Source organism: Pseudophryne corroboree, chromosome 4 (assembly GCF_028390025.1).
Source record: "Pseudophryne corroboree isolate aPseCor3 chromosome 4, aPseCor3.hap2, whole genome shotgun sequence".
In the NCBI taxonomy this organism is placed as follows: Eukaryota; Metazoa; Chordata; class Amphibia; order Anura; family Myobatrachidae; genus Pseudophryne; species Pseudophryne corroboree.
Genome location: NC_086447.1, coordinates 26,461,943 through 26,487,229, shown reverse-complemented (window position 1 = coordinate 26,487,229; position 25,287 = coordinate 26,461,943). Strand labels below are relative to the sequence as shown.

Below are 25,287 nucleotides of genomic sequence, written 5' to 3'. Positions count from 1 at the left end.
AAGTCAATTTCCCTTCTACCATGCATATTGGATGGTGTTGCATTCATGAAGTACCTGTAGTGTAGTATTATTCACATTTAGCCAATATGCATAAGGTTCCCCTTCAAAATTGGTCAGAAATACATTAAAAATAGATTTTTTTATTAAATACAATGATCAGAACTATTAATAAGTGAATGTGTCCTCTTGAGATGCAAAGTGGAAAAAATAGCATAGAAATTATTAGAAAATAGAAAAATAAGTTTAGAAAAAAAAATTCTTAGAAAACGGTTTGCCAATGGTACTTCCCGACTCCATAGTGATGAGATCTTCAAAAGTCAGTTTCTGTATTGTAGTGGTTATCACATTCGCCTAAAACACAAAAGGTCCCCAGTTCGAAACTGGGCAGAAATATGCTGTTATCTTTAGAATTTTAAATCAAGGGATTTTTGGTTGAAATGCCAAATAAAAATGCAATCATATAAAAAGTTTATTTCAGAATGCCATAATGTATGTCAAAGATCATTTTTTATTGAATGGCGGGAGATGCTGTTTTATTGTAGTTTCTGTAGTGTAGTGGTTATCACGTTCGCCTCACACGCGAAAGGTCCCCAGTTCGAAACTGGGCAGAAACATATTTTGTTACCTAAACACTTTGAATTCAATAATTTATATTTTGATAACTATCTACTGTTGCATTGCTCAATGAAAAAGCAAGCAAAAATCATATTGCAGAATATCAAAAGTCAATTTCCCTTCTACCATGCATATTGGATGGTGTTGCATTCATGAAGTACCTGTAGTGTAGTATTATTCACATTTAGCCAATATGCATAAGGTTCCCCTTCAAAATTGGTCAGAAATACATTCAAAAAATATTTTTTTAGTAAATACAATGATCAGAATTGATAATAAGTGAATGTGTCCTCTTGAAATGCAAAGTGGAAAAATAGCGTCAAAATTATTAGAAAATAGGAAAAAAAAGTTTAGAAAAAATTATATTTCTAAGAAAAGCATGTGTCATTTGTACTTCCAGACTAGATAGTGATGGGATGCACAAGAGTCAGTTTCTGTAGTATAGTGGTTATCACGTTCGCCTAACACGCGAAAGGTCCCCAGTTCGAAACTGGGCAGAAACAATCTTTTAGCTTTAGAATTTTAAAACAATGAATTTTTAGGTAAAATGCTCAATAAAAATACAATCAGATAAAAAGTTTATTTTAGCATGCCATACTGAATGTCAAAGATCATTTTTTATTGGATGATGGTCTCAAATTTTTCATGTAGTATCTGTAGTGTAGTGATTTCATGTTTGCCTCACACGTGAAAGGTCCCCAGTTCGAAATTGGCAGAAACATATTTTGTTACCTAAACACTTTGAATTCAATAATTTATATTTTGATAACTATCTACTGTTGCATTGCTCAATGAAAAAGCAAGCAAAAAATCATATTGCAGAATATCAAAAGTCAGTTTCAATTCTACCATGCATATTGGATGGTGTTGCATTCATGAAGTACCTGTAGTGTAGAGTTATTCACATTTATCCAATATGCATAAGGTCCCCCTTCAAAATTGGTCAGAAATACATTAAAAAAATTTTTTTTAGTAAATACAATGATCAGAATTGATAATAAGTGAATGTGTCCTCTTGAAAGGCAAAGTGGAAAAATAGCGTCAAAATTATTAGAAAATAGGAAAAAAAGTTTAGAAAAAATTATATTTCTAAGAAAAGCATGTGTCATGTGTACATCCAGACTAGATAGTGATGAAATTCACGAGAGTCAGTTTCTGTAGTGTAGTGGTTATCTCGTTCGCCTAACACGCGAAAGGTCCCCAGTTCGAAACTGGGCAGAAACAATCTTTTAGCTTTAGAATTTTAAAACAATTAATTTTTGGGTAAAATGCTCAATAAAAATACAATCAGATAAAAAGTTTATTTTAGCATGCCATACTGAATGTCAAAGATCATTTTTTACTGGATGATGGTCGCAAATTTTTCATGTAGTATCTGTAGTGTAGTGATTTCATGTTTGCCTCACGCGTGAAAGGTCCCCAGTTCGAAATTGGCAGAAACATATTTTGTTACCTAAACACTTTGAATTCAATAATTTATATTTTGATAACTATATACTGTTGCATTGCTCAATGAAAAAGCAAGCAAAAAATCATATTGCAGAATATCAAAAGTCAATTTCCCTTCTACCATGCATATTGGATGGTGTTGCATTCATGAAGTACCTGTAGTGTAGTATTATTCACATTTAGCCAATATGCATAAGGTTCCCCTTCAAAATTGGTCAGAAATACATTAAAAATAGATTTTTTTATTAAATACAATGATCAGAACTATTAATAAGTGAATGTGTCCTCTTGAAATGCAAAGTGGACAAAATAGCATAGAAATTATTAGAAAATAGAAAAATAAGTTTAGAAAAAAAAATTCTAAGAAAACGGTTTGCCAATGGTACTTCCCGACTCCATAGTGATGAGATCTTCAAAAGTCAGTTTCTGTATTGTAGTGGTTATCACATTCGCCTAAAACACAAAAGGTCCCCAGTTCGAAACTGGGCAGAAATGTGCTGTTATCTTTAGAATTTTAAAACAAGGGATTTTTGGTTGAAATGCCAAATAAAAATGCAATCATATAAAAAGTTTATTTCAGAATGCCATAATGTATGTCAAAGATCATTTTTTATTGGATGGCGGGAGATGCTGTTTTCATGTAGTTTCTGTAGTGTAGTGGTTTTCACGTTTGCCTCACACGCGAAAGATCCCCAGTTCAAAACTGGGCAGAAACATATTTTGTTACCTAAACTCTTTGAATTCAATAATTTATATTTTGATAACTATCTACTGTTGCATTGCTCAATGAAAAAGCAAGCAAAAATCATATTGCAGAATATCAAAAGTCAATTTCCCTTCTACCATGCATATTGGATGGTGTTACATTCATGAAGTACCTGTAGTGTAGAGTTATTCACATTTACCCAATATGCATAAGGTCCCCCTTCAAAATTGGTCAGAAATACATAAAAAAAATTTTTTTAGTAAATACAATGATCAGAATTGATAATAAGTGAATGTGTCCTCTTGAAATGCAAAGTGGAAAAATAGCGTCAAAATTATTAGAAAATAGGAAAAAAGTTTAGAAAAAATTATATTTCTAAGAAAAGCATGTGTCATTTGTACTTCCAGACTAGATAGTGATGGGATCCACAAGAGTCAGTTTCTGTAGTGTAGTGGTTATTACGTTCGCCTAACACGCGAAGGGTCCCCAGTTCGAAACTGGGCAGAAACAATCTTTTAGCTTTAGAATTTTAAAACAATGAATTTTTGGGTACAATGCTCAATAAAAATACAATCAGATAAAAAGTTTATTTTAGCATGCCATACTGAATGTCAAAGATCATTTTTTATTGGGTGATGGTCGCAAATTTTTCATGTAGTATCTGTAGTGTAGTGATTTCATGTTTGCCTCACACGTGAACGGTGCCCAGTTCAAAATTGGCAAAAACATATTTTGTTACCTAAACACTTTGAATTCAATAATTTATATTTTGATAACTATATACTGTTGCATTGCTCAATGAAAAAGCAAGCAAAAAATCATATTGCAGAATATCAAAAGTCAATTTCCCTTCTACCATGCATATTGGATGGTGTTGCATTTATGAAGTACCTGTAGTGTAGAGTTATTCACATTTACCCAATATGCATAAGGTCCCCCTTCAAAATTGGTCAGAAATACATTAAAAAATATTTTTTTAGTAAATACAATGATCAGAATTGATAATAAGTGAATGTGTCCTCTTGAAATGCAAAGTGGAAAAATAGCGTAAAAATTATTAGAAAATAGGAAAAAAGTTTAGAAAAAATTATATTTCTAAGAAAAGCATGTGTCATTTGTACTTCCAGACTAGATAGTGATGGAATCCACAAGAGTCAGTTTCTGTAGTGTAGTGGTTATCACGTTTGCCTAACACGCGAAAGGTCCCCAGTTCGAAACTGGGCAAAAACAATCTTTTAGCTTTAGAATTTTAAAACAATGAATTTTTAGGTAAAATGCTCAATAAAAATACAATCAGATAAAAAGTTTATTTTAGCATGCCATACTGAATGTCAAAGATCATTTTTTATTGGATGATGGTCTCAAATTTTTCATGTAGTATCTGTAGTGTAGTGATTTCATGTTTGCCTCACACGTGAAAGGTCCCCAGTTCGAAATTGGCAGAAACATATTTTGTTACCTAAACACTTTGAATTCAATAATTTATATTTTGATAACTATCTACTGTTGCATTGCTCAATGAAAAAGCAAGCAAAAAATCATATTGCAGAATATCAAAAGTCAGTTTCAATTCTACCATGCATATTGGATGGTGTTGCATTCATGAAGTACCTGTAGTGTAGAGTTATTCACATTTATCCAATATGCATAAGGTCCCCCTTCAAAATTGGTCAGAAATACATTAAAAAAATTTTTTTTAGTAAATACAATGATCAGAATTGATAATAAGTGAATGTGTCCTCTTGAAAGGCAAAGTGGAAAAATAGCGTCAAAATTATTAGAAAATAGGAAAAAAAGTTTAGAAAAAATTATATTTCTAAGAAAAGCATGTGTCATGTGTACATCCAGACTAGATAGTGATGAAATTCACGAGAGTCAGTTTCTGTAGTGTAGTGGTTATCTCGTTCGCCTAACACGCGAAAGGTCCCCAGTTCGAAACTGGGCAGAAACAATCTTTTAGCTTTAGAATTTTAAAACAATTAATTTTTGGGTAAAATGCTCAATAAAAATACAATCAGATAAAAAGTTTATTTTAGCATGCCATACTGAATGTCAAAGATCATTTTTTACTGGATGATGGTCGCAAATTTTTCATGTAGTATCTGTAGTGTAGTGATTTCATGTTTGCCTCACGCGTGAAAGGTCCCCAGTTCGAAATTGGCAGAAACATATTTTGTTACCTAAACACTTTGAATTCAATAATTTATATTTTGATAACTATATACTGTTGCATTGCTCAATGAAAAAGCAAGCAAAAAATCATATTGCAGAATATCAAAAGTCAATTTCCCTTCTACCATGCATATTGGATGGTGTTGCATTCATGAAGTACCTGTAGTGTAGTATTATTCACATTTAGCCAATATGCATAAGGTTCCCCTTCAAAATTGGTCAGAAATACATTAAAAATAGATTTTTTTATTAAATACAATGATCAGAACTATTAATAAGTGAATGTGTCCTCTTGAAATGCAAAGTGGACAAAATAGCATAGAAATTATTAGAAAATAGAAAAATAAGTTTAGAAAAAAAAATTCTAAGAAAACGGTTTGCCAATGGTACTTCCCGACTCCATAGTGATGAGATCTTCAAAAGTCAGTTTCTGTATTGTAGTGGTTATCACATTCGCCTAAAACACAAAAGGTCCCCAGTTCGAAACTGGGCAGAAATGTGCTGTTATCTTTAGAATTTTAAAACAAGGGATTTTTGGTTGAAATGCCAAATAAAAATGCAATCATATAAAAAGTTTATTTCAGAATGCCATAATGTATGTCAAAGATCATTTTTTATTGGATGGCGGGAGATGCTGTTTTCATGTAGTTTCTGTAGTGTAGTGGTTTTCACGTTTGCCTCACACGCGAAAGATCCCCAGTTCAAAACTGGGCAGAAACATATTTTGTTACCTAAACTCTTTGAATTCAATAATTTATATTTTGATAACTATCTACTGTTGCATTGCTCAATGAAAAAGCAAGCAAAAATCATATTGCAGAATATCAAAAGTCAATTTCCCTTCTACCATGCATATTGGATGGTGTTACATTCATGAAGTACCTGTAGTGTAGAGTTATTCACATTTACCCAATATGCATAAGGTCCCCCTTCAAAATTGGTCAGAAATACATAAAAAAAAAATTTTTAGTAAATACAATGATCAGAATTGATAATAAGTGAATGTGTCCTCTTGAAATGCAAAGTGGAAAAATAGCGTCAAAATTATTAGAAAATAGGAAAAAAGTTTAGAAAAAATTATATTTCTAAGAAAAGCATGTGTCATTTGTACTTCCAGACTAGATAGTGATGGGATCCACAAGAGTCAGTTTCTGTAGTGTAGTGGTTATCACGTTCGCCTAACACGCGAAGGGTCCCCAGTTCGAAACTGGGCAGAAACAATCTTTTAGCTTTAGAATTTTAAAACAATGAATTTTTGGGTACAATGCTCAATAAAAATACAATCAGATAAAAAGTTTATTTTAGCATGCCATACTGAATGTCAAAGATCATTTTTTATTGGGTGATGGTCGCAAATTTTTCATGTAGTATCTGTAGTGTAGTGATTTCATGTTTGCCTCACACGTGAACGGTGCCCAGTTCAAAATTGGCAAAAACATATTTTGTTACCTAAACACTTTGAATTCAATAATTTATATTTTGATAACTATATACTGTTGCATTGCTCAATGAAAAAGCAAGCAAAAAATCATATTGCAGAATATCAAAAGTCAATTTCCCTTCTACCATGCATATTGGATGGTGTTGCATTCATGAAGTACCTGTAGTGTAGAGTTATTCACATTTACCCAATATGCATAAGGTCCCCCTTCAAAATTGGTCAGAAATACATTAAAAAATATTTTTTTAGTAAATACAATGATCAGAATTGATAATAAGTGAATGTGTCCTCTTGAAATGCAAAGTGGAAAAATAGCGTCAAAATTATTAGAAAATAGGAAAAAAGTTTAGAAAAAATTATATTTCTAAGAAAAGCATGTGTCATTTGTACTTCCAGACTAGATAGTGATGGAATCCACAAGAGTCAGTTTCTGTAGTGTAGTGGTTATCACGTTTGCCTAACACGCGAAAGGTCCCCAGTTCGAAACTGGGCAAAAACAATCTTTTAGCTTTAGAATTTTAAAACAATGAATTTTTGGGTAAAATGCTCAATAAAAATACAATCAGATAAAAAGTTTATTTTAGCATGCCATACTGAATGTCAAAGATAATTTTTTATTGGATGATGGTCGCAAATTTTTCATGTAGTATCTGTAGTGTAGTGATTTCATGTTTGCCTCACGCGTGAAAGGTCCCCAGTTCGAAATTGGCAGAAACATATTTTGTTACCTAAACACTTTGAATTCAATAATTTATATTTTGATAACTATATACTGTTGCATTGCTCAATGAAAAAGCAAGCAAAAAATCATATTGCAAAATATAAAAAGTCAATTTCCCTTCTACCATGCATATTGGATGGTGTTGCATTCATGAAGTACCTGTAGTGTAGTATTATTCACATTTAGCCAATATGAATAAGGTTCCCCTTCAAAATTGGTCAGAAATACATTAAAAATAGATTTTTTTATTAAATACAATGATCAGAACTATTAATAAGTGAATGTGTCCTCTTGAAATGCAAAGTGGAAAAAATAGCATAGAAATTATTAGAAAATAGAAAAATAAGTTTAGAAAAAAAAATTCTAAGAAAACGGTTTGCCAATGGTACTTCCCGACTCCATAGTGATGAGATCTTCAAAAGTCAGTTTCTGTATTGTAGTGGTTATCACATTCGCCTAAAACACAAAAGGTCCCCAGTTCGAAACTGGGCAGAAATATGCTGTTATCTTTAGAATTTTAAATCAAGGGATTTTTGGTTGAAATGCCAAATAAAAATGCAATCATATAAAAAGTTTATTTCAGAATGCCATAATGTATGTCAAAGATCATTTTTTATTGAATGGCGGGAGATGCTGTTTTATTGTAGTTTCTGTAGTGTAGTGGTTATCACGTTCGCCTCACACGCGAAAGGTCCCCAGTTCGAAACTGGGCAGAAAAATATTTTGTTACCTAAACACTTTGAATTCAATAATTTATATTTTGATAACTATCTACTGTTGCATTGCTCAATGAAAAAGCAAGCAAAAATCATATTGCAGAATATCAAAAGTCAATTTCCCTTCTACCATGCATATTGGATGGTGTTGCATTCATGAAGTACCTGTAGTGTAGTATTATTCACATTTAGCCAATATGCATAAGGTTCCCCTTCAAAATTGGTCAGAAATACATTCAAAAAATATTTTTTTAGTAAATACAATGATCAGAATTGATAATAAGTGAATGTGTCCTCTTGAAATGCAAAGTGGAAAAATAGCGTCAAAATTATTAGAAAATAGGAAAAAAAAGTTTAGAAAAAATTATATTTCTAAGAAAAGCATGTGTCATTTGTACTTCCAGACTAGATAGTGATGGGATGCACAAGAGTCAGTTTCTGTAGTATAGTGGTTATCACGTTCGCCTAACACGCGAAAGGTCCCCAGTTCGAAACTGCGCAGAAACAATCTTTTAGCTTTAGAATTTTAAAACAATGAATTTTTAGGTAAAATGCTCAATAAAAATACAATCAGATAAAAAGTTTATTTTAGCATGCCATACTGAATGTCAAAGATCATTTTTTATTGGATGATGGTCTCAAATTTTTCATGTAGTATCTGTAGTGTAGTGATTTCATGTTTGCCTCACACGTGAAAGGTCCCCAGTTCGAAATTGGCAGAAACATATTTTGTTACCTAAACACTTTGAATTCAATAATTTATATTTTGATAACTATCTACTGTTGCATTGCTCAATGAAAAAGCAAGCAAAAAATCATATTGCAGAATATCAAAAGTCAGTTTCAATTCTACCATGCATATTGGATGGTGTTGCATTCATGAAGTACCTGTAGTGTAGAGTTATTCACATTTATCCAATATGCATAAGGTCCCCCTTCAAAATTGGTCAGAAATACATTAAAAAATTTTTTTTTAGTAAATACAATGATCAGAATTGATAATAAGTGAATGTGTCCTCTTGAAATGCAAAGTGGAAAAATAGCGTCAAAATTATTAGAAAATAGGAAAAAAAGTTTAGAAAAAATTATATTTCTAAGAAAAGCATGTGTCATGTGTACATCCAGACTAGATAGTGATGAAATTCACGAGAGTCAGTTTCTGTAGTGTAGTGGTTATCTCGTTCGCCTAACACGCGAAAGGTCCCCAGTTCGAAACTGGGCAGAAACAATCTTTTAGCTGTAGAATTTTAAAACAATTAATTTTTGGGTAAAATGCTCAATAAAAATACAATCAGATAAAAAGTTTATTTTAGCATGCCATACTGAATGTCAAAGATCATTTTTTACTGGATGATGGTCGCAAATTTTTCATGTAGTATCTGTAGTGTAGTGATTTCATGTTTGCCTCACACGTGAACGGTCCCCAGTTCAAAATTGGCAAAAACATATTTTGTTACATAAACGCTTTGAATTCAATAATTTATATTTTGATAACTATATACTGTTGCATTGCTCAATGAAAAAGCAAGCAAAAAATCATATTGCAGAATATCAAAAGTCAATTTCCCTTCTACCATGCATATTGGATGGTGTTGCATTCATGAAGTACCTGTAGTGTAGTATTATTCACATTTAGCCAATATGCATAAGGTTCCCCTTCAAAATTGGTCAGAAATACATTAAAAATAGATTTTTTTATTAAATACAATGATCAGAACTATTAATAAGTGAATGTGTCCTCTTGAAATGCAAAGTGGACAAAATAGCATAGAAATTATTAGAAAATAGAAAAATAAGTTTAGAAAAAAAAATTCTAAGAATACGGTTTGCCAATGGTACTTCCCGACTCCATAGTGATGAGATCTTCAAAAGTCAGTTTCTGTATTGTAGTGGTTATCACATTCGCCTAAAACACAAAAGGTCCCCAGTTCGAAACTGGGCAGAAATGTGCTGTTATCTTTAGAATTTTAAAACAAGGGATTTTTGGTTGAAATGCCAAATAAAAATGCAATCATATAAAAAGTTTATTTCAGAATGCCATAATGTATGTCAAAGATCATTTTTTATTGGATGGCGGGAGATGCTGTTTTCATGTAGTTTCTGTAGTGTAGTGGTTTTCACGTTTGCCTCACACGCGAAAGATCCCCAGTTCGAAACTGGGCAGAAACATATTTTGTTACCTAAACTCTTTGAATTCAATAATTTATATTTTGATAACTATCTACTGTTGCATTGCTCAATGAAAAAGCAAGCAAAAATCATATTGCAGAATATCAAAAGTCAATTTCCCTTCTACCATGCATATTGGATGGTGTTACATTCATGAAGTACCTGTAGTGTAGAGTTATTCACATTTACCCAATATGCATAAGGTCCCCCTTCAAAATTGGTCAGAAATACATAAAAAAAAATTTTTTTAGTAAATACAATGATCAGAATTGATAATAAGTGAATGTGTCCTCTTGAAATGCAAAGTGGAAAAATAGCGTCAAAATTATTAGAAAATAGGAAAAAAGTTTAGAAAAAATTATATTTCTAAGAAAAGCATGTGTCATTTGTACTTCCAGACTAGATAGTGATGGGATCCACAAGAGTCAGTTTCTGTAGTGTAGTGGTTATCACGTTCGCCTAACACGCGAAGGGTCCCCAGTTCGAAACTGGGCAGAAACAATCTTTTAGCTTTAGAATTTTAAAACAATGAATTTTTGGGTACAATGCTCAATAAAAATACAATCAGATAAAAAGTTTATTTTAGCATGCCATACTGAATGTCAAAGATCATTTTTTATTGGGTGATGGTCGCAAATTTTTCATGTAGTATCTGTAGTGTAGTGATTTCATGTTTGCCTCACACGTGAACGGTGCCCAGTTCAAAATTGGCAAAAACATATTTTGTTACCTAAACACTTTGAATTCAATAATTTATATTTTGATAACTATATACTGTTGCATTGCTCAATGAAAAAGCAAGCAAAAAATCATATTGCAGAATATCAAAAGTCAATTTCCCTTCTACCATGCAAATTGGATGGTGTTGCATTCATGAAGTACCTGTAGTGTAGTATTATTCACATTTAGCCAATATGCATAAGGTTCCCCTTCAAAATTGGTCAGAAATACATTAAAAATAGATTTTTTTATTAAATACAATGATCAGAACTATTAATAAGTGAATGTGTCCTCTTGAAATGCAAAGTGGACAAAATAGCATAGAAATTATTAGAAAATAGAAAAATAAGTTTAGAAAAAAAAATTCTATGAAAACGGTTTGCCAATGGTACTTCCCGACTCCATAGTGATGAGATCTTCAAAAGTCAGTTTCTGTATTGTAGTGGTTATCACATTCGCCTAAAACACAAAAGGTCCCCAGTTCAAAACTGGGCAGAAATGTGCTTTTATCTTTAGAATTTTAAAACAAGGGATTTTTGGTTGAAATGCCAAATAAAAATGCAATCATATAAAAAGTTTATTTCAGAATGCCATAATGTATGTCAAAGATCATTTTTTATTGGATGGCGGGAGATGCTGTTTTATTGTAGTTTCTGTAGTGTAGTGGTTATCACGTTCGCCTCACACGCGAAAGGTCCCCAGTTCGAAACTGGGCAGAAACATATTTTGTTACCTAAACACTTTGAATTCAATAATTTATATTTTGATAACTATCTACTGTTGCATTGTTCAATGAAAAAGCAAGCAAAAATCATATTGCAGAATATCAAAAGTCAATTTCCCTTCTACCATGCATATTGGATGGTGTTGCATTCATGAAGTACCTGTAGTGTAGTATTATTCACATTTAGCCAATATGCATAAGGTTCCCCTTCAAAATTGGTCAGAAATACATTCAAAAAATATTTTTTTAGTAAATACAATGATCAGAATTGATAATAAGTGAATGTGTCCTCTTGAAATGCAAAGTGGAAAAATAGCGTCAAAATTATTAGAAAATAGGAAAAAAAGTTTAGAAAAAATTATATTTCTAAGAAAAGCATGTGTCATTTGTACTTCCAGACTAGATAGTGATGAAATTCACGAGAGTCAGTTTCTGTAGTGTAGTGGTTATCTCGTTCGCCTAACACGCGAAAAGTCCCCAGTTCGAAACTGGGCAGAAACAATCTTTTAGCTGTAGAATTTTAAAACAATTAATTTTTGGGTAAAATGCTCAATAAAAATACAATCAGATAAAAAGTTTATTTTAGCATGCCATACTGAATGTCAAAGATCATTTTTTACTGGATGATGGTCGCAAATTTTTCATGTAGTATCTGTAGTGTAGTGATTTCATGTTTGCCTCACACGTGAAAGGTCCCCAGTTCGAAATTGGCAGAAACATATTTTGTTACCTAAACACTTTGAATTCAATAATTTATATTTTGATAACTATATACTGTTGCATTGCTCAATGAAAAAGCAAGCAAAAAATCATATTGCAGAATATCAAAAGTCAATTTCCCTTCTACCATGCATATTGGATGGTGTTGCATTCATGAAGTACCTGTAGTGTAGTATTATTCACATTTAGCCAATATGCATAAGGTTCCCCTTCAAAATTGGTCAGAAATACATTAAAAATAGATTTTTTTATTAAATACAATGATCAGAACTATTAATAAGTGAATGTGTCTTCTTGAGATGCAAAGCGGAAAAAATAGCATAGAAATTATTAGAAAATAGAAAAATAAGTTTAGAAAAAAAAATTCTAAGAAAACGGTTTGCCAATGGTACTTCCCGACTCCATAGTGATGAGATCTTCAAAAGTCAGTTTCTGTATTGTAGTGGTTATCACATTCGCCTAAAACACAAAAGGTCCCCAGTTCGAAACTGGGCAGAAATATGCTGTTATCTTTAGAATTTTAAAACAAGGGATTTTTGGTTGAAATGCCAAATAAAAATGCAATCATATAAAAAGTTTATTTCAGAATGCCATAATGTATGTCAAAGATCATTTTTTATTGGATGGCGGGAGATGCTGTTTCATTGTAGTTTCTGTAGTGTAGTGGTTATCACGTTCGCCTCACACGCGAGAGGTCCCCAGTTCGAAACTGGGCAGAAACATATTTTGTTACCTAAACACTTTGAATTCAATAATTTATATTTTGATAACTATCTACTGTTGCATTGCTCAATGAAAAAGCAAGCAAAAATCATATTGCAGAATATCAAAAGTCAATTTCCCTTCTACCATGCATATTGGATGGTGTTGCATTCATGAAGTACCTGTAGTGTAGTTATTCACATTTACCCAATATGCATAAGGTCTCCCTTCAAAATTGGTCAGAAATACATTCAAAAAAAATTTTTTTATTAAATACAATGATCAGAATTGATAATAAGTGAATGTGTCCTCTTGAAATGCAAAGTGGAAAAATAGCGTCAAAATTATTAGAAAATAGGAAAAAAAGTTTAGAAAAAATTATATTTCTAAGAAAAGCATGTGTCATTTGTACTTCCAGACTAGATAGTGATGGGACCACGCGAGTCAGTTTCTGTAGTGTAGCGGTTATCACGTTCGCCTAACACGTGAAAGATCCCCAGTTCGAAACTGGGCAGAAACAATCTTTTAGCTTTAGAATTTTAAAACAATTAATTTTTGGGTAAAATGCTCAATAAAAATGCAATCAGATAAAAAGTTTATTTTAGCATGCCATACTGAATGTCAAAGATCATTTTTTATTGGATGATGGTCTCAAATTTTTCATGTAGTATCTGTAGTGTAGTGATTTCATGTTTGCCTCACACGTGAAAGGTCCCCAGTTCGAAATTGGCAGAAACATATTTTGTTACCTAAACACTTTGAATTCAATAATTTATATTTTGATAACTATCTACTGTTGCATTGCTCAATAAAAAAGCAAGCAAAAAATCATATTGCAGAATATCAAAAGTCAGTTTCAATTCTACCATGCATATTGGATGGTGTTGCATTCATGAAGTACCTGTAGTGTAGAGTTATTCACATTTATCCAATATGCATAAGGTCCCCCTTCAAAATTGGTCAGAAATACATAAAAAAATTTTTTTTTAGTAAATACAATGATCAGAATTGATAATAAGTGAATGTGTCCTCTTGAAATGCAAAGTGGAAAAATAGCGTCAAAATTATTAGAAAATAGGAAAAAAAGTTTAGAAAAAAATTATATTTCTAAGAAAAGCATGTGTCATGTGTACATCCAGACTAGATAGTGATGAAATTCACGAGAGTCAGTTTCTGTAGTGTAGTGGTTATCTCGTTCGCCTAACACGCGAAAGGTCCCCAGTTCGAAACTGGGCAGAAACAATCTTTTAGCTGTAGAATTTTAAAACAATTAATTTTTGGGTAAAATGCTCAATAAAAATACAATCAGATAAAAAGTTTATTTTAGCATGCCATACTGAATGTCAAAGATCATTTTTTACTGGATGATGGTCGCAAATTTTTCATGTAGTATCTGTAGTGTAGTGATTTCATGTTTGCCTCACGCGTGAAAGGTCCCCAGTTCGAAATTGGCAGAAACATATTTTGTTACCTAAACACTTTGAATTCAATAATTTATATTTTGATAACTATATACTGTTGCATTGCTCAATGAAAAAGCTAGCAAAAAATCATATTGCAGAATATCAAAAGTCAATTTCCCTTCTACCATGCATATTGGATGGTGTTGCATTCATGAAGTACCTGTAGTGTAGTATTATTCACATTTAGCCAATATGCATAAGGTTCCCCTTCAAAATTGGTCAGAAATACATTAAAAATAGATTTTTTTATTAAATACAATGATCAGAACTATTAATAAGTGAATGTGTCCTCTTGAAATGCAAAGTGGAAAAAATAGCATAGAAATTATTAGAAAATAGAAAAATAAGTTTAGAAAAAAAAATTCTAAGAAAACGGTTTGCCAATGGTACTTCCCGACTCCATAGTGATGAGATCTTCAAAAGTCAGTTTCTGTATTGTAGTGGTTATCACATTCGCCTAAAACACAAAAGGTCCCCAGTTCGAAACTAGGCAGAAATATGCTGTTATCTTTAGAATTTTAAATCAAGGGATTTTCAGTTGAAATGCCAAATAAAAATGCAATCATATAAAAAGTTTATTTCAGAATGCCATAATGTATGTCAAAGATAATTTTTTATTGGATGGCGGGAGATGCTGTTTCCATGTAGTTTCTGTAGTGTAGTGGTTATCACGTTTGCCTCACACGCGAAAGATCCCCAGTTCAAAACTGGGCAGAAACATATTTTGTTACCTAAACACTTTGAATTCAATAATTTATATTTTGATAACTATCTACTGTTGCATTGCTCAATGAAAAAGCAAGCAAAAATCATATTGCAGAATATCAAAAGTCAATTTCCCTTCTACCATGCATATTGGATGGTGTTGCATTCATGAAGTACCTGTAGTGTAGAGTTATTCACATTTACCCAATATGCATAAGGTCCCCCTTCAAAATTGGTCAGAAATACATTAAAAAATGTTTTTTTAGTAAATACAATGATCAGAATTGATAATAAGTGAATGTGTCCTCTTGAAATGCAAAGTGGAAAAATAGCGTCAAAATTATTAGAAAATAGGAAAAAAGTTTAGAAAAATTACATTTCTAAGAAAAGCATGTGTCATTTGTACTTCCAGACTAGATAGTGATGGAAATCACGAGATTCAGTTTCTGTAGTGTATTGGTTATCACGTTCACCTAACACGCGAAAGGTCCCCAGTTCGAAACTGGGCAGAAACAATCTTTTAGCTTTAGAATTTTAAAACAATGAATTTTTGGGTAAAATGCTCAATAAAAATACAATTAGATAAAAAGTTTATTTTAGCATGCCATACTGAATGTCAAAGATCATTTTTTATTGGATGATGGTCGCAAATTTTTCATGTAGTATCTGTAGTGTAGTGATTTCATGTTTGCCTCACACGTGAAAGGTCCCCAGTTCGAAATTGGCAGAAACATATTTTGTTACCTAAACACTTTGAATTCAATAATTTATATTTTGATAAATATAAACTGTTGCATTGCTCAATGAAAAAGCAAGCAAAAAATCATATTGCAGAATATCAAAAGTCAATTTCCCTTCTACCATGCATATTGGATGGTGTTGCATCCATAAAGTACCTGTAGTGTAGTATTATTCACATTTAGCGAATATGCATAAGGTTCCCCTTCAAAATTGGTCAGAAATACATTAAAAATAGATTTTTTTTATTAAATACAATGATCAGAACTATTAATAAGTGAATGTGTCCTCTTGAAATGCAAAGTGGAAAAAATAGCATAGAAATTATTAGAAAATAGAAAAATAAGTTTAGAAAAAAAAATTCTATGAAAACGGTTTGCCAATGGTACTTCCCGACTTCATAGTGATGAGATCTTCAAAAGTCAGTTTCTGTATTGTAGTGGTTATCACATTTGCCTAAAACACAAAAGGTCCCCAGTTCGAAACTGGGCAGAAATGTGCTGTTATCTTTAGAATTTTAAAACAAGGGATTTTTGGTTGAAATGCCAAATAAAAATGCAATCATATAAAAAGTTTATTTCAGAATGCCATAATGTATGTCAAAGATCATTTTTTATTGGATGGCGGGAGATGTTGTTTTCATGTAGTTTCTGTAGTGTAGTGGTTATCACGTTTGCCTCACACGCGAAATGTCCCCAGTTCGAAACTGGGCAGAAACATATTTTGTTACCTAAACACTTTGAATTCAATAATTTATATTTTGATAACTATCTACTGTTGCATTGCTCAATGAAAAAGCAAGCAAAAATCATATTGCAGAATATCAAAAGTCAATTTCCCTTCTACCATGCATATTGGATGGTGTTGCATTCATGAAGTACCTGTAGTGTAGAGTTATTCACATTTACCCAATATGCATAAGGTCCCCCTTCAAAATTGGTCAGAAATACATAAAAAAAATTGTTTAGTAAATACAATGATCAGAATTGATAATAAGTGAATGTGTCCTCTTGAAATGCAAAGTGGAAAAATAGCGTCAAAATTATTAGAAAATAGGAAAAAAGTTTAGAAAAAATTATATTTCTAAGAAAAGCATGTGTCATTTGTACTTCCAGACTAGATAGTGATGGGATCCACGAGAGTCAGTTTCTGTAGTGTAGTGGTTATCACGTTCGCCTAACACGCGAAAGGTCCCCAATTCGAAACTGGGCAGAAACAATCTTTTAGCTTTAGAATTTTAAAACAATGAATTTTTGGGTAAAATGCTCAATAAAAATACAATCAGATAAAAAGTTTATTTTAGCATGCCATACTGAATGTCAAAGATCATTTTTTATTGGATGATGGTCGCAAATTTTTCATGTAGTATCTGTAGTGTAGTGATTTCATGTTTGCCTCACACGTGAAAGGTCCCCAGTTCGAAATTGGCAGAAACATATTTTGTTACCTAAACACTTTGAATTCAATAATTTATATTTTGATAAATATATACTGTTGCATTGCTCAATGAAAAAGCAAGCAAAATATCATATTGCAGAATATCAAAAGTCAATTTCCCTTCTACCATGCATATTGGATGGTGTTGCATTCATGAAGTACCTGTAGTATAGAGTTATTCACATTTACCCAATATGCATAAGGTCCCCCTTCAAAATTGGTCAGAAATACATAAAAAAAATTTTTTTAGTAAATACAATGATCAGAATTGATAATAAGTGAATGTGTCCTCTTGAAATGCAAAGTGGAAAAATAGCGTCAAAATTATTAGAAAATAGGAAAAAAGTTTAGAAAAAATTATATTTCTAAGAAAAGCATGTGTCATTTGTACTTCCAGACTAGATAGTGATGGGATCCACGAGAGTCAGTTTCTGTAGTGTAGTGGTTATCACGTTCGCCTAACACGCGAAAGGTCCCCAGTTCGAAACTGGGCAGAAACAATCTTTTAGCTTTAGAATTTTAAAACAATGAATTTTTGGGTAAAATGCTCAATAAAAATACAATCAGATAAAAAGTTTATTTTAGCATGCCATACTGAATGTCAAAGATCATTTTTTATTGGATGATGGTCGCAAATTTTTCATGTAGTATCTGTAGTGTAGTGATTTCATGTTTGCCTCACACGTGAAAGGTCCCCAGTTCGAAATTGGCAGAAACATATTTTGTTACCTAAACACTTTGAATTCAATAATTTATATTTTGATAACTATCTACTGTTGCATTGCTCAATGAAAAAGCAAGCAAAAATCATATTGCAGAATATCAAAAGTCAATTTCCCTTCTACCATGCATATTGGATGGTGTTGCATTCATGAAGTACCTGTAGTGTAGAGTTATTCACATTTACCCAATATGCATAAGGTCCCCCTTCAATATTGGTCAGAAATACATAAAACATTTTTTTTTAGTAAATACAATGATCAGAATTGATAATAAGTGAATGTGTCCTCTTGAAATGCAAAGTGGAAAAATAGCGTCAAAATTATTAGAAAATAGGAAAAAAGTTTAGAAAAAATTATATTTCTAAGAAAAGCATGTGTCATTTGTACTTCCAGACTAGATAGTGATGGGATCCACGAGAGTCAGTTTCTGTAGTGTAGTGGTTATCACGTTCGCCTAACACGCGAAAGGTCCCCAGTTTGGAACTGGGCAGAAACAATCTTTTAGCTTTAGAATTTTAAAACAATGAATTTTTGGGTAACATGCTCAATAAAAATACAATCAGATAAAAAGTTTATTTTAGCATGCCATACTGAATGTCAAAGATCATTTTTTATTGGATGATGGTCGCAAATTTTTCATGTAGTATCTGTAGTGTAGTGATTTCATGTTTGCCTCACACGTGAAAGGTCCCCAGTTCGAAATTGGCAGAAACATATTTTGTTACCTAAACACTTTAAATTCAATAATTTATATTTTGATAAATATATACTGTTGCATTGCTCAATGAAAAAGCAAGCAAAAAATCATATTGCAGAATATCAAAAGTCAATTTCCCTTCTACCATGCATATTGAATGGTGTTGCATTCATGAAGTACCTGTAGTGTAGTATTATTCACATTTAGCCAATATGCATAAGGTTCCCCTTCAAAATTGGTCAGAAATACATTAAAAATAAATGTTTTTATTAAATACAATGATCAGAACTATTAATAAGTTAATGTGTCCTCTTGAAATGCAAAGTGGACAAAATAGCATAGAAATTATTAGAAAATAGAAAAATAAGTTTAGAAAAACAAATTCTAAGAAAACGGTTTGCCAATGGTACTTCCCGACTCCATAGTGATGAGATCTTCAAAAGTCAGTTTCTGTATTGTAGTGGTTATCACATTCGCCTAAATCACAAAAGGTCCCCAGTTCGAAACTGGGCAGAAATATGCTGTTATCTTTAGAATTTTAAAACAAGGGATTTTTGGTTGAAATGCAAATAAAAATACAATCATATAAAAAGTTTATTTCAGAATGCCATAATGTATGTCAAAGATCATTTTTTATTGGATGGCGGGAGATGCTGTTTCCATGTAGTTTCTGTTGTGTAGTGGTTATCACGTTCGCCTCACACGCGAAAGGTCCCCAGTTCGAACCTGGGCAGAAACATGTTTTGTTACCTAAACATTTTGAATTCAATAATTTATATTTTGATAACTATCTACTGTTGCATTGCTCAATGAAAAAGCAAGCAAAAATCATATTGCAGAATATCAAAAGTCAATTTCCCTTCTACCATGCATATTGGATGGTGTTGCATTCATGAAGTACCTGTAGTGTAGTTATTCACATTTACCCAATATGCATAAGGTCTCCCTTCAAAATTGGTCAGAAATACATTCAAAAAAAATTTTTTTATTAAATACAATGATCAGAATTGATAATAAGTGAATGTGTCCTCTTGAAATGCAAAGTGGAAAAATAGCGTCAAAATTATTAGAAAATAGGAAAAAAAGTTTAGAAAAAATTATATTTCTAAGAAAAGCATGTGTCATTTGTACTTCCAGACTAGATAGTGATGGGACCACGCGAGTCAGTTTCTGTAGTGTAGCGGTTATCACGTTCGCCTAACACGTGAAAGATCCCCAGTTCGAAACTGGGCAGAAACAATCTTTTAGCTTTAGAATTTTAAAACAATTAATTTTTGGGTAAAATGCTCAATAAAAATGCAATCAGATAAAAAGTTTATTTTAGCATGCCATACTGAATGTCAAAGATCATTTTTTATTGGATGATGGTCTCAAATTTTTCATGTAGTATCTGTAGTGTAGTGATTTCATGTTTGCCTCACACGTGAAAGGTCCCCAGTTCGAAATTGGCAGAAACATATTTTGTTACCTAAACACTTTGAATTCAATAATTTATATTTTGATAACTATCTACTGTTGCATTGCTCAATAAAAAAGCAAGCAAAAAATCATATTGCAGAATATCAAAAGTCAGTTTCAATTCTACCATGCATATTGGATGGTGTTGCATTCATGAAGTACCTGTAGTGTAGAGTTATTCACATTTATCCAATATGCATAAGGTCCCCCTTCAAAATTGGTCAGAAATACATAAAAAAAATTTTTTTTAGTAAATACAATGATCAGAATTGATAATAAGTGAATGTGTCCTCTTGAAATGCAAAGTGGAAAAATAGCGTCAAAATTATTAGAAAATAGGAAAAAAAGTTTAGAAAAAAATTATATTTCTAAGAAAAGCATGTGTCATGTGTACATCCAGACTAGATAGTGATGAAATTCACGAGAGTCAGTTTCTGTAGTGTAGTGGTTATCTCGTTCGCCTAACACGCGAAAGGTCCCCAGTTCGAAACTGGGCAGAAACAATCTTTTAGCTGTAGAATTTTAAAACAATTAATTTTTGGGTAAAATGCTCAATAAAAATACAATCAGATAAAAAGTTTATTTTAGCATGCCATACTGAATGTCAAAGATCATTTTTTACTGGATGATGGTCGCAAATTTTTCATGTAGTATCTGTAGTGTAGTGATTTCATGTTTGCCTCACGCGTGAAAGGTCCCCAGTTCGAAATTGGCAGAAACATATTTTGTTACCTAAACACTTTGAATTCAATAATTTATATTTTGATAACTATATACTGTTGCATTGCTCAATGAAAAAGCTAGCAAAAAATCATATTGCAGAATATCAAAAGTCAATTTCCCTTCTACCATGCATATTGGATGGTGTTGCATTCATGAAGTACCTGTAGTGTAGTATTATTCACATTTAGCCAATATGCATAAGGTTCCCCTTCAAAATTGGTCAGAAATACATTAAAAATAGATTTTTTTATTAAATACAATGATCAGAACTATTAATAAGTGAATGTGTCCTCTTGAAATGCAAAGTGGAAAAAATAGCATAGAAATTATTAGAAAATAGAAAAATAAGTTTAGAAAAAAAAATTCTAAGAAAACGGTTTGCCAATGGTACTTCCCGACTCCATAGTGATGAGATCTTCAAAAGTCAGTTTCTGTATTGTAGTGGTTATCACATTCGCCTAAAACACAAAAGGTCCCCAGTTCGAAACTAGGCAGAAATATGCTGTTATCTTTAGAATTTTAAATCAAGGGATTTTCAGTTGAAATGCCAAATAAAAATGCAATCATATAAAAAGTTTATTTCAGAATGCCATAATGTATGTCAAAGATAATTTTTTATTGGATGGCGGGAGATGCTGTTTCCATGTAGTTTCTGTAGTGTAGTGGTTATCACGTTTGCCTCACACGCGAAAGATCCCCAGTTCAAAACTGGGCAGAAACATATTTTGTTACCTAAACACTTTGAATTCAATAATTTATATTTTGATAACTATCTACTGTTGCATTGCTCAATGAAAAAGCAAGCAAAAATCATATTGCAGAATATCAAAAGTCAATTTCCCTTCTACCATGCATATTGGATGGTGTTGCATTCATGAAGTACCTGTAGTGTAGAGTTATTCACATTTACCCAATATGCATAAGGTCCCCCTTCAAAATTGGTCAGAAATACATTAAAAAATGTTTTTTTAGTAAATACAATGATCAGAATTGATAATAAGTGAATGTGTCCTCTTGAAATGCAAAGTGGAAAAATAGCGTCAAAATTATTAGAAAATAGGAAAAAAGTTTAGAAAAATTACATTTCTAAGAAAAGCATGTGTCATTTGTACTTCCAGACTAGATAGTGATGGAAATCACGAGATTCAGTTTCTGTAGTGTATTGGTTATCACGTTCACCTAACACGCGAAAGGTCCCCAGTTCGAAACTGGGCAGAAACAATCTTTTAGCTTTAGAATTTTAAAACAATGAATTTTTGGGTAAAATGCTCAATAAAAATACAATTAGATAAAAAGTTTATTTTAGCATGCCATACTGAATGTCAAAGATCATTTTTTATTGGATGATGGTCGCAAATTTTTCATGTAGTATCTGTAGTGTAGTGATTTCATGTTTGCCTCACACGTGAAAGGTCCCCAGTTCGAAATTGGCAGAAACATATTTTGTTACCTAAACACTTTGAATTCAATAATTTATATTTTGATAAATATAAACTGTTGCATTGCTCAATGAAAAAGCAAGCAAAAAATCATATTGCAGAATATCAAAAGTCAATTTCCCTTCTACCATGCATATTGGATGGTGTTGCATCCATAAAGTACCTGTAGTGTAGTATTATTCACATTTAGCGAATATGCATAAGGTTCCCCTTCAAAATTGGTCAGAAATACATTAAAAATAGATTTTTTTTATTAAATACAATGATCAGAACTATTAATAAGTGAATGTGTCCTCTTGAAATGCAAAGTGGAAAAAATAGCATAGAAATTATTAGAAAATAGAAAAATAAGTTTAGAAAAAAAAATTCTATGAAAACGGTTTGCCAATGGTACTTCCCGACTTCATAGTGATGAGATCTTCAAAAGTCAGTTTCTGTATTGTAGTGGTTATCACATTTGCCTAAAACACAAAAGGTCCCCAGTTCGAAACTGGGCAGAAATGTGCTGTTATCTTTAGAATTTTAAAACAAGGGATTTTTGGTTGAAATGCCAAATAAAAATGCAATCATATAAAAAGTTTATTTCAGAATGCCATAATGTATGTCAAAGATCATTTTTTATTGGATGGCGGGAGATGTTGTTTTCATGTAGTTTCTGTAGTGTAGTGGTTATCACGTTTGCCTCACACGCGAAATGTCCCCAGTTCGAAACTGGGCAGAAACATATTTTGTTACCTAAACACTTTGAATTCAATAATTTATATTTTGATAACTATCTACTGTTGCATTGCTCAATGAAAAAGCAAGCAAAAATCATATTGCAGAATATCAAAAGTCAATTTCCCTTCTACCATGCATATTGGATGGTGTTGCATTCATGAAGTACCTGTAGTGTAGAGTTATTCACATTTACCCAATATGCATAAGGTCCCCCTTCAAAATTGGTCAGAAATACATAAAAAAAATTGTTTAGTAAATACAATGATCAGAATTGATAATAAGTGAATGTGTCCTCTTGAAATGCAAAGTGGAAAAATAGCGTCAAAATTATTAGAAAATAGGAAAAAAGTTTAGAAAAAATTATATTTCTAAGAAAAGCATGTGTCATTTGTACTTCCAGACTAGATAGTGATGGGATCCACGAGAGTCAGTTTCTGTAGTGTAGTGGTTATCACGTTCGCCTAACACGCGAAAGGTCCCCAATTCGAAACTGGGCAGAAACAATCTTTTAGCTTTAGAATTTTAAAACAATGAATTTTTGGGTAAAATGCTCAATAAAAATACAATCAGATAAAAAGTTTATTTTAGCATGCCATACTGAATGTCAAAGATCATTTTTTATTGGATGATGGTCGCAAATTTTTCATGTAGTATCTGTAGTGTAGTGATTTCATGTTTGCCTCACACGTGAAAGGTCCCCAGTTCGAAATTGGCAGAAACATATTTTGTTACCTAAACACTTTGAATTCAATAATTTATATTTTGATAAATATATACTGTTGCATTGCTCAATGAAAAAGCAAGCAAAATATCATATTGCAGAATATCAAAAGTCAATTTCCCTTCTACCATGCATATTGGATGGTGTTGCATTCATGAAGTACCTGTAGTATAGAGTTATTCACATTTACCCAATATGCATAAGGTCCCCCTTCAAAATTGGTCAGAAATACATAAAAAAAAATTTTTTAGTAAATACAATGATCAGAATTGATAATAAGTGAATGTGTCCTCTTGAAATGCAAAGTGGAAAAATAGCGTCAAAATTATTAGAAAATAGGAAAAAAGTTTAGAAAAAATTATATTTCTAAGAAAAGCATGTGTCATTTGTACTTCCAGACTAGATAGTGATGGGATCCACGAGAGTCAGTTTCTGTAGTGTAGTGGTTATCACGTTCGCCTAACACGCGAAAGGTCCCCAGTTCGAAACTGGGCAGAAACAATCTTTTAGCTTTAGAATTTTAAAACAATGAATTTTTGGGTAAAATGCTCAATAAAAATACAATCAGATAAAAAGTTTATTTTAGCATGCCATACTGAATGTCAAAGATCATTTTTTATTGGATGATGGTCGCAAATTTTTCATGTAGTATCTGTAGTGTAGTGATTTCATGTTTGCCTCACACGTGAAAGGTCCCCAGTTCGAAATTGGCAGAAACATATTTTGTTACCTAAACACTTTGAATTCAATAATTTATATTTTGATAACTATCTACTGTTGCATTGCTCAATGAAAAAGCAAGCAAAAATCATATTGCAGAATATCAAAAGTCAATTTCCCTTCTACCATGCATATTGGATGGTGTTGCATTCATGAAGTACCTGTAGTGTAGAGTTATTCACATTTACCCAATATGCATAAGGTCCCCCTTCAATATTGGTCAGAAATACATAAAACATTTTTTTTTAGTAAATACAATGATCAGAATTGATAATAAGTGAATGTGTCCTCTTGAAATGCAAAGTGGAAAAATAGCGTCAAAATTATTAGAAAATAGGAAAAAAGTTTAGAAAAAATTATATTTCTAAGAAAAGCATGTGTCATTTGTACTTCCAGACTAGATAGTGATGGGATCCACGAGAGTCAGTTTCTGTAGTGTAGTGGTTATCACGTTCGCCTAACACGCGAAAGGTCCCCAGTTTGGAACTGGGCAGAAACAATCTTTTAGCTTTAGAATTTTAAAACAATGAATTTTTGGGTAACATGCTCAATAAAAATACAATCAGATAAAAAGTTTATTTTAGCATGCCATACTGAATGTCAAAGATCATTTTTTATTGGATGATGGTCGCAAATTTTTCATGTAGTATCTGTAGTGTAGTGATTTCATGTTTGCCTCACACGTGAAAGGTCCCCAGTTCGAAATTGGCAGAAACATATTTTGTTACCTAAACACTTTAAATTCAATAATTTATATTTTGATAAATATATACTGTTGCATTGCTCAATGAAAAAGCAAGCAAAAAATCATATTGCAGAATATCAAAAGTCAATTTCCCTTCTACCATGCATATTGAATGGTGTTGCATTCATGAAGTACCTGTAGTGT

General features: G+C 31.9%; 35 non-coding genes across 35 annotated transcripts; all 35 read left to right on the top strand.

Moving 5' to 3' along the window:
- The first annotated feature begins 541 nt into the window (after positions 1–541).
- On the top strand, positions 542–614 carry TRNAV-CAC (transfer RNA valine (anticodon CAC)). The gene has a single exon. It is a non-coding gene; the product is annotated as a tRNA-Val (tRNA).
- A 431-nt stretch (positions 615–1,045) lies between these two features.
- TRNAV-AAC (transfer RNA valine (anticodon AAC)) lies at positions 1,046–1,118 on the top strand. The gene has a single exon. It is a non-coding gene; the product is annotated as a tRNA-Val (tRNA).
- A 648-nt stretch (positions 1,119–1,766) lies between these two features.
- On the top strand, positions 1,767–1,839 carry TRNAV-AAC (transfer RNA valine (anticodon AAC)). The gene has a single exon. It is a non-coding gene; the product is annotated as a tRNA-Val (tRNA).
- Positions 1,840–2,707: 868 nt separating this feature from the next.
- On the top strand, positions 2,708–2,780 carry TRNAV-CAC (transfer RNA valine (anticodon CAC)). The gene has a single exon. It is a non-coding gene; the product is annotated as a tRNA-Val (tRNA).
- A 427-nt stretch (positions 2,781–3,207) lies between these two features.
- TRNAV-AAC (transfer RNA valine (anticodon AAC)) lies at positions 3,208–3,280 on the top strand. Its single transcript has one exon. It is a non-coding gene; the product is annotated as a tRNA-Val (tRNA).
- Positions 3,281–3,927: 647 nt separating this feature from the next.
- TRNAV-AAC (transfer RNA valine (anticodon AAC)) lies at positions 3,928–4,000 on the top strand. The gene has a single exon. It is a non-coding gene; the product is annotated as a tRNA-Val (tRNA).
- Positions 4,001–4,648: 648 nt separating this feature from the next.
- On the top strand, positions 4,649–4,721 carry TRNAV-AAC (transfer RNA valine (anticodon AAC)). The gene has a single exon. It is a non-coding gene; the product is annotated as a tRNA-Val (tRNA).
- An 868-nt stretch (positions 4,722–5,589) lies between these two features.
- TRNAV-CAC (transfer RNA valine (anticodon CAC)) lies at positions 5,590–5,662 on the top strand. The gene has a single exon. It is a non-coding gene; the product is annotated as a tRNA-Val (tRNA).
- Positions 5,663–6,089: 427 nt separating this feature from the next.
- On the top strand, positions 6,090–6,162 carry TRNAV-AAC (transfer RNA valine (anticodon AAC)). The gene has a single exon. It is a non-coding gene; the product is annotated as a tRNA-Val (tRNA).
- A 647-nt stretch (positions 6,163–6,809) lies between these two features.
- On the top strand, positions 6,810–6,882 carry TRNAV-AAC (transfer RNA valine (anticodon AAC)). The gene has a single exon. It is a non-coding gene; the product is annotated as a tRNA-Val (tRNA).
- Positions 6,883–7,750: 868 nt separating this feature from the next.
- On the top strand, positions 7,751–7,823 carry TRNAV-CAC (transfer RNA valine (anticodon CAC)). Its single transcript has one exon. It is a non-coding gene; the product is annotated as a tRNA-Val (tRNA).
- A 431-nt stretch (positions 7,824–8,254) lies between these two features.
- TRNAV-AAC (transfer RNA valine (anticodon AAC)) lies at positions 8,255–8,327 on the top strand. Its single transcript has one exon. It is a non-coding gene; the product is annotated as a tRNA-Val (tRNA).
- Positions 8,328–8,975: 648 nt separating this feature from the next.
- On the top strand, positions 8,976–9,048 carry TRNAV-AAC (transfer RNA valine (anticodon AAC)). The gene has a single exon. It is a non-coding gene; the product is annotated as a tRNA-Val (tRNA).
- An 868-nt stretch (positions 9,049–9,916) lies between these two features.
- TRNAV-CAC (transfer RNA valine (anticodon CAC)) lies at positions 9,917–9,989 on the top strand. The gene has a single exon. It is a non-coding gene; the product is annotated as a tRNA-Val (tRNA).
- A 428-nt stretch (positions 9,990–10,417) lies between these two features.
- TRNAV-AAC (transfer RNA valine (anticodon AAC)) lies at positions 10,418–10,490 on the top strand. The gene has a single exon. It is a non-coding gene; the product is annotated as a tRNA-Val (tRNA).
- An 868-nt stretch (positions 10,491–11,358) lies between these two features.
- On the top strand, positions 11,359–11,431 carry TRNAV-CAC (transfer RNA valine (anticodon CAC)). The gene has a single exon. It is a non-coding gene; the product is annotated as a tRNA-Val (tRNA).
- A 430-nt stretch (positions 11,432–11,861) lies between these two features.
- Positions 11,862–11,934, top strand: TRNAV-AAC (transfer RNA valine (anticodon AAC)). The gene has a single exon. It is a non-coding gene; the product is annotated as a tRNA-Val (tRNA).
- An 868-nt stretch (positions 11,935–12,802) lies between these two features.
- Positions 12,803–12,875, top strand: TRNAV-CAC (transfer RNA valine (anticodon CAC)). Its single transcript has one exon. It is a non-coding gene; the product is annotated as a tRNA-Val (tRNA).
- Positions 12,876–13,302: 427 nt separating this feature from the next.
- On the top strand, positions 13,303–13,375 carry TRNAV-AAC (transfer RNA valine (anticodon AAC)). The gene has a single exon. It is a non-coding gene; the product is annotated as a tRNA-Val (tRNA).
- A 649-nt stretch (positions 13,376–14,024) lies between these two features.
- Positions 14,025–14,097, top strand: TRNAV-AAC (transfer RNA valine (anticodon AAC)). The gene has a single exon. It is a non-coding gene; the product is annotated as a tRNA-Val (tRNA).
- Positions 14,098–14,965: 868 nt separating this feature from the next.
- Positions 14,966–15,038, top strand: TRNAV-CAC (transfer RNA valine (anticodon CAC)). The gene has a single exon. It is a non-coding gene; the product is annotated as a tRNA-Val (tRNA).
- A 427-nt stretch (positions 15,039–15,465) lies between these two features.
- On the top strand, positions 15,466–15,538 carry TRNAV-AAC (transfer RNA valine (anticodon AAC)). The gene has a single exon. It is a non-coding gene; the product is annotated as a tRNA-Val (tRNA).
- An 869-nt stretch (positions 15,539–16,407) lies between these two features.
- TRNAV-CAC (transfer RNA valine (anticodon CAC)) lies at positions 16,408–16,480 on the top strand. Its single transcript has one exon. It is a non-coding gene; the product is annotated as a tRNA-Val (tRNA).
- Positions 16,481–16,906: 426 nt separating this feature from the next.
- TRNAV-AAC (transfer RNA valine (anticodon AAC)) lies at positions 16,907–16,979 on the top strand. Its single transcript has one exon. It is a non-coding gene; the product is annotated as a tRNA-Val (tRNA).
- Positions 16,980–17,625: 646 nt separating this feature from the next.
- TRNAV-AAC (transfer RNA valine (anticodon AAC)) lies at positions 17,626–17,698 on the top strand. Its single transcript has one exon. It is a non-coding gene; the product is annotated as a tRNA-Val (tRNA).
- A 645-nt stretch (positions 17,699–18,343) lies between these two features.
- On the top strand, positions 18,344–18,416 carry TRNAV-AAC (transfer RNA valine (anticodon AAC)). The gene has a single exon. It is a non-coding gene; the product is annotated as a tRNA-Val (tRNA).
- Positions 18,417–19,283: 867 nt separating this feature from the next.
- Positions 19,284–19,356, top strand: TRNAV-CAC (transfer RNA valine (anticodon CAC)). The gene has a single exon. It is a non-coding gene; the product is annotated as a tRNA-Val (tRNA).
- Positions 19,357–19,783: 427 nt separating this feature from the next.
- Positions 19,784–19,856, top strand: TRNAV-AAC (transfer RNA valine (anticodon AAC)). The gene has a single exon. It is a non-coding gene; the product is annotated as a tRNA-Val (tRNA).
- Positions 19,857–20,505: 649 nt separating this feature from the next.
- TRNAV-AAC (transfer RNA valine (anticodon AAC)) lies at positions 20,506–20,578 on the top strand. Its single transcript has one exon. It is a non-coding gene; the product is annotated as a tRNA-Val (tRNA).
- An 868-nt stretch (positions 20,579–21,446) lies between these two features.
- Positions 21,447–21,519, top strand: TRNAV-CAC (transfer RNA valine (anticodon CAC)). The gene has a single exon. It is a non-coding gene; the product is annotated as a tRNA-Val (tRNA).
- Positions 21,520–21,946: 427 nt separating this feature from the next.
- Positions 21,947–22,019, top strand: TRNAV-AAC (transfer RNA valine (anticodon AAC)). The gene has a single exon. It is a non-coding gene; the product is annotated as a tRNA-Val (tRNA).
- An 869-nt stretch (positions 22,020–22,888) lies between these two features.
- On the top strand, positions 22,889–22,961 carry TRNAV-CAC (transfer RNA valine (anticodon CAC)). The gene has a single exon. It is a non-coding gene; the product is annotated as a tRNA-Val (tRNA).
- Positions 22,962–23,387: 426 nt separating this feature from the next.
- TRNAV-AAC (transfer RNA valine (anticodon AAC)) lies at positions 23,388–23,460 on the top strand. Its single transcript has one exon. It is a non-coding gene; the product is annotated as a tRNA-Val (tRNA).
- Positions 23,461–24,106: 646 nt separating this feature from the next.
- TRNAV-AAC (transfer RNA valine (anticodon AAC)) lies at positions 24,107–24,179 on the top strand. The gene has a single exon. It is a non-coding gene; the product is annotated as a tRNA-Val (tRNA).
- A 645-nt stretch (positions 24,180–24,824) lies between these two features.
- On the top strand, positions 24,825–24,897 carry TRNAV-AAC (transfer RNA valine (anticodon AAC)). Its single transcript has one exon. It is a non-coding gene; the product is annotated as a tRNA-Val (tRNA).
- Positions 24,898–25,287: the final 390 nt, after the last annotated feature.